This window comes from Lissotriton helveticus, chromosome 8 (assembly GCF_964261635.1).
Source record: "Lissotriton helveticus chromosome 8, aLisHel1.1, whole genome shotgun sequence".
Taxonomy (NCBI): Eukaryota; Metazoa; Chordata; class Amphibia; order Caudata; family Salamandridae; genus Lissotriton; species Lissotriton helveticus.
Window position 1 is genome coordinate 498,750,472 of NC_136069.1, and position 10,408 is coordinate 498,760,879.

Consider the following 10,408-nt stretch of genomic DNA (forward strand, 5'->3'; position numbering starts at 1 on the left):
GTTGGAGATCGAAAAATTTGTCTTCTTGTCGATTCTGGAGCAAGGATCTCCATGATTACTTTAGAGTTGTACAAAACAACTTGGCCTTGCAGACCTTTGTTGCCTCCTGACCGTAAAGCGATATCATATGAAGGGCGTGAGATTAATTTGTCTGGTTACATTGAAGACATTCTTGAGTACAAAAGTAGGAAGATTGCTGGGAAAATCTATGTGGCACACAAAGGGTTGAATTATTGGGATGGTTTCATCAAGGTTTATTGGGAATGGTACTTAGACCGGGAACTAAAGAACAAGTTCTAGCTATAAGAGAACATCCTGACCTTGAAAGGCTGGTTACTGATTTTCCACATGTTTTCTCAGGGGAGTTAGGAAAAATCAAAGACTTTCAACATGAAATTAAAGTAAAAGAAGGGGCTTGTCCAATTAAACATAAGTTGAGGAACGTACCCTTCAGTATAAGGCAGGACTTAGAAAAAGAATTAGACTCATTGTGAAGTAAAGGGATTATCGACCCGGTGGAGTCCTCCTTATGCTTATCTCCTTTGGTAGTTGCACATAAGCAAAATGGTGAACTCAGAGTATGTGTGGATCTTCGCTGTTTGAATAAAGAGATATGGGTAGATTCACATCCCCTCCCAAACATAAATGAAATGTTAGCCACTCTCAAAGATGCAAAAGTTTTCACAAAGTTAGACCTGGCGTCAGCCTATCATCAAGTTGAATTAACTCCAGAATCAAGATGTCTCACTGCCTTTGTATCGCCATTTGGTACTTTTCAATATGTACGAATGCCTTTCGGGCTTGCCTCAGCGGTATCTGTGTTTCAGTGTTTGATGTCTAAAATCTTGAAGGGGATAAATGGGTTGTCTGTCTTTCAAGATGATGTTCTTATTTTTGCTCCAGATAATGAGATACATGACAACATCCTTAGAGAAGTGCTGTCCAGATTTCAAAATAATGGCATAGTTCTACGCAGAGATAAATGTGTTTTTAGGGTAAGTGAGGTTGAGTATTTAGGACATTTAGTGAATGGAAATGGTATTTTTCCTAAAGCCAATTTGGTTGACTCCATTGTCAAATCCAAAGCTCCGTTTGACAACGCTACGTTGAAATCCTTTTTGGGAGTGTGTGCATTTTATCTGCGTTTTGTTCCTGATTTTGCAAGCAAATTAGGACCTCTTTCCAGAATGTTGACCAAAGGAGTGGTGTTTGTGTGGAATCAAGAGTGCCAGGAGGTATTTGAATGGGTTAAGCAACAATTAGTCTCCCCAAAAGTCCTTAAACATTATGATCCATCTCTCATCTGTACTCTTACTGTAGATGCGAGCAATGCCGTTCTGGGGGTGGTTCTCTCTCCAAAAAAAGGAAATGAAGTTAGGACTATAGGCTATGCATCTAGGGTTTTATCCAATTCAGAAATCAAGTTCTCCGTTATCGAGAAGGATCTGTTGGCATGCTGGTGGGCTGTCATGAAGTTTAGGAATTTTATTTGGGGAAAGAGATTTTGTCTTAGACGGATCACAAGCCTTTAGTTTTTATCTCAACTGTCTTAGCCTGGAATCTTACAATGTCATCATAGAACTTCCACGCTATAATTCCAAAACAAGCCTAGGCCACTACATGGGTCTTTCCTTAATAAAAATAAGATAATATTAACAAAAAAAACAAAAAAAAAAAGAAACAGCATGCAAGGAAACAAGGGATAGGTAAAACTAAAAGGTAAAGTTACATAAAGACATAAAAAAAGAAGAACGCTACATCTTATATACATGCAAAGAAATATAGCAATGTAATAAAAGAAGGAAAGTACTTCCTAAATCTAACAGGAATTTGTTTAACACGTGTACTACGCCTCAAAGTACAATCTGAATTGAAAATCTTATAATTACCATTCTTTCTAGAATTGTTTACACTTTCTTCTTCTACAATAGTGTTATTATTATTTGGCACGGAAAGATGAACAGGTCGTTTAACTAATGCAGACTTATTCCACCACTGCCCATTGTTGAGTTTAACAGCAGTACCATTAACATCTAAGACTTTAATTGGTGAACCAATTTTTGCTGAACCTTTTTGTACATGTACAGGTTTTTTTTATACACACCAAATCACCTGGTGTAAGCTCAACATCTTTTACTCTCGTTCTCTCATCATAATACATTTTTTGTTTGTTCTGAACTAGTTCAACTTGTTTTCTAATACCTTCATCAGACCATTGTGTACCTTTTACCCATTTGCTCATCCAAGCTGGACAAGAAATAGTGGCAGCCTTACGACCACGCAATAGTTCAAAAGGTGATACACCCGTGGTAGAGTGAGGAGTCGTACGATAAAACCATAACATGCTCCTCACCGAGTTAGCAACCTGACACTTCTTTGCAATAGCCCACTGTATACATTCACCCAACACCCTGTTCATGCGCTCTACCAAACCATTCGTCTGAGGGTGATATTATGAGCTTTTGAGATGTTTAATACAACAATTTCCAGGAAAATTCTCAAATTCTGAACTTACAAATTGCATGCCGTTATCCGTTACCAAAAAATCAGGATATCCCTCTTTCAAAAAAACATAATTCAAAAGTTCAATCACTGACCTGGTGGTAACCTGTCTTACAAATTTAATTTCGGGCCACTTGGAGTAATAGTCCATGAGTACTAACCCAAATCTAGAGGATGCATCAAGAGCATGAAATGGACCAACTACATCCAAACCTAGTTTAACCCATGGTGCCAATGGTAATTCAATAGGAGTTAAAGGGGGATTACGTAACTTGACTATCTTGTCAGATCTCGAGCAAATTACACATGTTTGGACATAATCATCAACTAAACTGTCCATAGACGGCCACCAAAATGATAACCTTATCCTTTTCTTAGTCAGTGTTGAACCAAGATAATGTAACGACCGGATTTTCAGAACAGGCAGCTCACCAAACGTGGCTAACCCAGTCGTCACGCAAACACACTCTTCTCAGGGCGCTATTTACAAGGTATTTGGAGGACTCACCTGAGAAGGTGATTCTCATAGCTATTTACAAGCCTATACAATTAAAACTACTCTCATGTCTTATCCTATATTTACCTCATCTTATTGGATTCAAGCCTCCCGACTATTCCTCGCTTAACGTCCGGCGACTACTCCTCGTTTAACGTCCGGCGACTTATTGGATTCAAGCCTCCCGACTATTCCTCGTTTAATGTCCGGCGACTACTTCTCGTTTAACGTCCGGCGACTTATTGGATTCGAGCCTCCCGACTATTCCTCGTTTAATGTCCAGCGACTTATTCCCTAACTCTTAGGATCAATATCATCTATACTTCCCGCTGGTGAACCTGTTGTCTCCCAGTAGGGTGTTCTATATAGGGGTCGGCGGTACACCTAAGGTGCACCGACGATGTGTACTATTCCTAATTTATAAGAGTTCTTATTTGGGAGTTCTCTCCTGGCAAAAACCACCCAGTCCTCCAGTTCTCAGTTACCTGTTAGAAGGGAACTCCTCATCCTTCTATACGACAGCATCTGGCTGAAAAGAAAGGCTAGTCCTATCATGGAAGCAACACTCAAATATATGTTTTAGACATTATATCTTTATTCTACATTTAAACATAATAGCATTAGCAATCTAGACATGGTTGAAATTAGTCTCCATCTACAACCTAAAAAGGGAAGACAATGAAGGATTATATGTATTCTACACTAACTCAGAATGCCTCACCTTGTACGTGCGCCTTTCCATCTCAGCAGCGGAGCTGATCCCTCTCTCTCAGGTTTTCACTCGCTCGGGACTCTGCTCTCCCACTATGGCTCAAGAATACACGTCTGCACCGCTACGCCTCGTCTACGTTGCCTTGGTTCCGACAGGAACCCTCTTCTGGACTCAGTCTTTGTTGCTACCATTCCTGCGCTTTAGCCTTACAGGGTTCTTGATCTCTTCCTCTCTTCATTGATGTTAACAATCGGTCACTAACTCTTGGACCAACTTCATCTGTCTGCTCCACACGTTGCTCTCTCTCTTTCCGCTACTTGCTCTCTGATAATATATCTCTCCCTTTCTCTATGGAAATTTCTAGCCTTAGGCCGACTCCCACCAAATTCCTGTACCAGTCTCCGACCGCTCACGCCATCCGCAGTGGCCACCTGCGTGTTGCGTCTACCACCGAAGAGCAAAATACATTCCTTCGATAAGGGCCGGTCTTGACCGGTTCTCCACTAGCGAATAATAAGTTAGGTTCTAAACATTACCTTTGCTCTGCAAGCTCCTCGGACAGGTGAGGCAGCTATCTAAAATGGACGAGGCAGCTATCCAAGATGGCTGCCCTATGGTTCTCGGGCCTACAGGCCTGACTAATGGGAAAAAGGCACTAAGCCCTGTCAAAGCGCATAGTTAAGCCCTATAAATGAATGAAAATGTTACTAAGACTGAAATGGTAGTAGATTATAGTCACTATTAGTCTAAGAATAGGCTATAAATTACCCTGGCGTTACACTCCACTTCTGACTAAATATACTAGCATTGAAGGATTAGAACAACAACTAATCTAGGGGGAGAAATCTCATATTGAATGTATATCGTTTGAGGAATAATAGGAAACAATACTAAAAGATCTAGCCATAGCACATGGACGGAACATATGGAAAAAGGATGGTATACATTGGATACAGCAACAAATGGCAATTAAAATACAAATTACCAAAACAATTCCACCTAAAATTTGGCGTAAGGAATGTAAATCTGGTAGCCAACTGAAAAGCCAGTCAAACCACCCTCCGTTTGAATGTTCTCTCAGTACTTGGGTCAGCTCATGTAATTTATTAAGGTGGGATTTAATTGATTGAGAATGGTCTGATAAATTAAAACAACACAGACCCTCAAAATCTGAGCAGCCATGATCATGTTTCAATAATAAATAATCAACAGCGGCTCTATTCTGTAAGATGGCACGGCGTTCTCCTTGATTATCTAATAACAGATCAGTTAGAATAGCTGAGGTACTATTAAGGGATTTTACCATCCAGCAAGCAAGTTTACTTATAGTTTTGGCATTATGTGCTGATAAAGCAGGAACACCCACAATGGATACAGCTAAACTAAGATATTCAGTTTTGGAGAAAAGATGAAGTGATGAATCACAATCACTCGAAAGTATAGCATCACGTGCAACACGGGATGACATTGTTCCATCAGGAGAAAACATTAAAAGACTTAATCGCGTTAAGGCACATGGACCTCCAGAAATATTTGCCGGGATATAAGACCAGGACATGTTGCCACAGGAAAAGAGCCATCCGGTTGGTAATAACACATAATAATAATGACTTGCAGTTACTACTATACGTTTACAGCTCATGCCATTGTCGAAGGAAGTGCATGAATCAGCAGTTCTAGTCTGACACAAAATTCGTTCATGTATGGAAAATGAAGTAGAACGTTCTAATCGTAATTGGGCACATTTGCCTATGTACCTAGGACTACACGTCATATTGTAACACACATCACTCTCAGTGATGTTATAATTTGAAATTTGAAAAGTCATTGGGAGTTTTTTATCACTTAGAACAGTGCATGAGGCACAATAACTGTAGGGTGTAAAGTCTGAATAAATGAACTCAGAATGAGCTTCAGATACATTAAAGAAATGTAGAAGGGAAGCTATAGATATTGGGACAGCCACAAGGCACGTGGTGAGAAGATCATTGACGGACCTCATAGATGTCAAACAAAAATGGGATGAATTCGAAATAGTTCGTGCCAAGCTGGCCCAGAAATTAGTAGTTATGTCCCACGAAGCAGCAGAATGATGTTCTTAGTCCACACGCCTACTCCGGTCCTGGACTTTCTCTTGACTCTCGTCGCAGCAGACCCACGGGAGTCCAGCGACGACACATCCGGCAGCAGCAATCCATATAATGATCTGCAATTCAAATGTCAAGCATCATTTATTCTCTGGATAACATTTGTCAGCCGGGACTACATCCCAGCCTTCCTGTCCTGGCCTCATCACTAATATTGTATTATCAGATCCTGTTGCAATAATTTCGGCCTGTTCAGGGGCATTATTCGGCGACTGCACCCACACTCTAGCTCCAGGATTGTCGGTGGAACCAAAGCCACCTGTTCCGCGCATTGTTATTAGAGTTGGAGCAGTGCCCTTTTGAATCACACCACTGAAAACAGGCATAATGACCAATTGGGAAATTCGATCTGTTTCTTGAATCATTATTTCAGAATCGCCACTGTTCAACAGGATAACTTTGAATTCTCCTTGATAATCATTGTCAATTACTCCACCAAGCACCTGGATGCCTTTTAAAGCTAAACCAGATCTCGGGGCAATCAAACCAAAATGTTCAGTAGGTATTTGGACACCTATTCCTGTTTCAATTATTGTAATCGTATTGACTTTTAAAATCAGGGTTTCTAAAGAATGCAAGTCTAAGCCTGCAGATCCAGGGGAAGCTCTACGTGGAGCCAAGGCTCTGGGGGTGATTTCCCAATAGGACACTGTACTTTTAATCATATTAGGTTTGACATCAGCTGCTGGAGGAAATAAACGCATTAAAGGAGAATTTGCATACAAATATGGTCTGTTATTCAAAATCGATAAAGCATCTGATAAATGATCTCTCCAATTCTTTAAGGTACCATCTGACAATTTGCGTAATTGATCTTTCAGCAATCCGTTCATCCGCTCAATTAAACCGGAAGCTTGTGGGTAATAGGGTATATGAAATATCCAATCTATATTATTTTCGGCACAGTAATTTTGTACTAATCTTCCTTTGAAATGTGATGCATTGTCAGATTGCACCTGAAGTGGAGTACCATAATACAATGTAATTAAATCCAAAGTCTTCAATGTATTCACTTGTGTAGCATTTTTACAGGGGAAAGCGATTAGGAAACCGCTAAAAGTATCAACAACTGTACAAACATATTGGCAGTTTCTACTCATGGGTAAAGGACCAATATAATCAATCTGCCAAATCTGTGCAGGGGATTTGCCTCCATGCAACTGGCCTTTCACTATTCGAGGCACCTCTCTGTGTCGGGAATGTTGGAATATAGGACAGTGTAGTATGGCAGTTTTAATCAAATCAAGAGGAATATAAATGCCTCTCTCAGCAGCCCACCTGCTAGTAATTTTCTCTCCGAAATGTCCTGCTTTTTGGTGAGCCCATTTCGCCAAACCTGCCAAATCAGAATTTTGTTGGTCCACCACTGCCCCAGAAATTTTAGATTTCTCATCTGCAATATTATTGAACAATTTGTCAAGAGAATCAATAGGCATATGAGCATCAACATGAAAAACAGTCACATTGCTTTGAGGAAGTAACTCCCAAATTTCCTGCCATAATTCTTTACCCCAAATCTCTTTGTTGTGAACTCTCCAATTATGGGATTGCCATGTAGGCAGCCACATCACCAACCCATTTGCAGTTTACCATGAATCGGTAAAAAGATAGCATTTTCCAGGTAATTCTTGTTTTAAAACTTGATAAACAGCATATAATTCTGCAAACTGACTACTTCGCCTTTCACCTGTAGTGCTCAGTAACTTTTGGGTTGTAGGATTATACGAGACTGCTTTCCAATGTCTCTTCTCTCCTATGTACCTGGCTGAACCATCCGTAAACCAAACGTGTTTTCTATCCTCCACGGACAGATCATCGAATGGCATACCCCATTTAACAGGCGATTCCTGTACTACAGGTACAGAGAACTCATTCTCTCTTTCTCCCATCGGCGCCTGCGCCACTTTCTCATGCAACATTGCCACTCCTTTTGGACCCACACGAGCCCGGTCTTGTATATACCATTTCCACTTTATTATGCTCACTTCCTGAGCATGCCCAATTCTATGACTTTTTGGCGAACTCAAAACCCATTGCATAATAGGAATCTCTGGTCTCAAAATCACATCATGTCCCAATGTCAATTGTTCAGTGTCTACTAAAGCCCAGTAACATGCAAGCAACTGTTTCCACCTGCGTGTTGCGTCTACCACCGAAGAGCAAAATACACTCCTTCGATAAGGGCCGGTCTTGACCGGTTCTCCGCTAGCGAATAATAAGTTAGATTCTAAACATTACCTTTGCTCTGCAAGCTCCTCGGACAGGCGAGGCAGCTATATAAAATGGACGAGGCAGCTATCCAAGATGGCTGCCCTACAGGCCTGACTAATGGGAAAAAGGCAATAAGCCCTGTCAAGGCGCATAGTTAAGCCTTATAAATGAATGAAAATGTTACTAAGACTGAAATGGTAGTAGATTATAGTCACTATTAGTCTAAGAATAGGCTAGAAATTACCCTGGCGTTACAGATGGCCTTCATGGGCATTCTTGATTAAACCAGCCCTCAATGTGAGATGAGGAACAAGTTTATCTTGTCTAAGTAGAAGACCATCCTCAATTGACAATTCGTCTGCTACTTGTACGAATGTTTTAAGATCAAAAGAAAGATTTCTTTCTTTAGGCCACCCCTTATCCACAAATGTCATGACTTGGACTAAAACAGCATCATCTTTTAAAGCACTACGCCATCTTACTTCCGATACAGCACATAAGTGTGGTATATCCACCGCCGCAACAATAACATCTTCTCTATCCTCTTGTCTAACATCTTCCTCAATATCCCTAGTATCAGACGAACGAGATAAAAAATCTGCACAATTATTTCTCGATCCAGGACTATACTCTACTGAAAAATCAAATTGTAGAAGTTTGGAAGACAAAAGTGAAATTCTTGGAGTAGAAGACCTGACATACGCACAAGGCAATTCCCGTAGATTTAGATATAGCCCATTTTTGTCATAAAATTCAAGGACATATTTAGCCGACCCCTTCAATAGTTTTCGATCTCTTCAGAATTCCAGGAGGCTAAGGTGATTATGTCTGAGCTCTCAGAATCCAGTGAAACTCAACTAGCATTTCACCTCCAAAGAGCAACAGATCAGGACGATGCAATTACATACTGAGGAGACCAAGGACGCTATAATACAACATGAATTGGACATTCAGATTGCACTGCAGCACATGTACACACATTGAAAAGTAAGCTTGAAAGACTTGGAGAATCAATTGCAGTTAGTTCAGCGACCAGTGAGGGACTTGAGCACTCTGACTGTGGGGAATGTATCACCTAGACTCAGCAAGCATATCCACAATTAGTAGGGAATTGAAGTAGGCTCATTGATGTCCTTTCTACCAAATGCCTAAGCAGTGCCATCCGCAAGTCACCTTGGTTCATTTTGTAACAGCCTTTTCAGATTACATCATATTTTTCTATTCAAGTTATCAATCTCATCACAGCAGGTCTTTTCTCTTTTTTTGTGTGCTTGAACCTTTCACAGGCTACTGTTGAGAATCATTTGTGCTTATGACAGTAATTTGTGCCCATGAAAGTATGGGTGACAAACAGTAATTGTAAAAAACTGGACAACCAAAAGTAGGTCAACCTGATGAAAGTATGTTTGGAGCTCTTTAGCAGAAGTTCTGGCTTAGATAGACAATGTTCAGGCAAATGCAGGGAGTATTTACATTGAAGGAATGGGTGTGGGCTTTTTGCATGCATTCTGTGAGATATTTTAAATGAGTACTTTTAACGACAAGAATGTAATTAGGATTGCATGAGCTACTGTTACGGGATGGATGCGCTTTTACATTGGGTGGACTCTAATTGAGGAAGCAACTAGGGAATAGGCATGTTACTGTGGAGGAGCACATGTTGCAGAGGCTGAACAGCACCGCCTGTGTGTGAGAGGGCTGGGTCAGTATAGATGGATTGGCTTACAAGGGTTAAGTGAGTAGGAGTAGGTGGAAGGGGACATTCAGGGAACATCTGCAGACTTCAGAGGTAAACCAGAGATAATGTGGTGACAATGATCAATCTGAATACTTGGTGGGTTAAAGATCTGAATATGATGCATAAATAACAGCTTATGAGGCCTTTTCACAAAATCCTTTTTGTAGTATATAGTACTACTCTATGTACTCGAAAATTGAATTCACATACCTTCAGCCTGAGACCTTCTGCTTCGCCGCTCCTATCTTTTCTGTACTGAGATCTCCGCCTGGATGGTGGGGATTTCCATACAGTTAGGTATGGGATTAGTAGTAAGTCATAGTGTGAAAATAGCGAATGGTGGGAAAATAGGAAATAAAGATGAATAATTACTACAAAAGGTGGTATTAGGGGATATTGAGGGAGGACTTTAGAAGAGATATGCAAATACAAAATGCACTACGGCATAAAGTTAAGACAATTGCCAATTTACACAACACACTTTTTTTTTTGTACAGTAGATCTACTGACAAAACAGGCTCAATTGTACTCCTTCCCAGCCTTAGAGTAGGGTACCACATATGACCAACCAATGGTACTGCAACACACTGTCATAGAAATCA

At 40.5% G+C, this 10,408-nt stretch overlaps 1 long non-coding RNA gene across 1 annotated transcript; it reads right to left on the minus strand.

The window, feature by feature from the left end:
- Positions 1-3,573: 3,573 nt before the first annotated feature.
- LOC144771697 (uncharacterized) lies at positions 3,574-7,250 on the minus strand. Its single transcript, XR_013599430.1, has 2 exons — positions 7,136-7,250; positions 3,574-5,916 (listed from the first exon to the last, which is right to left on the minus strand). It is a non-coding gene; the product is annotated as an uncharacterized LOC144771697 (long non-coding RNA).
- Positions 7,251-10,408: the final 3,158 nt, after the last annotated feature.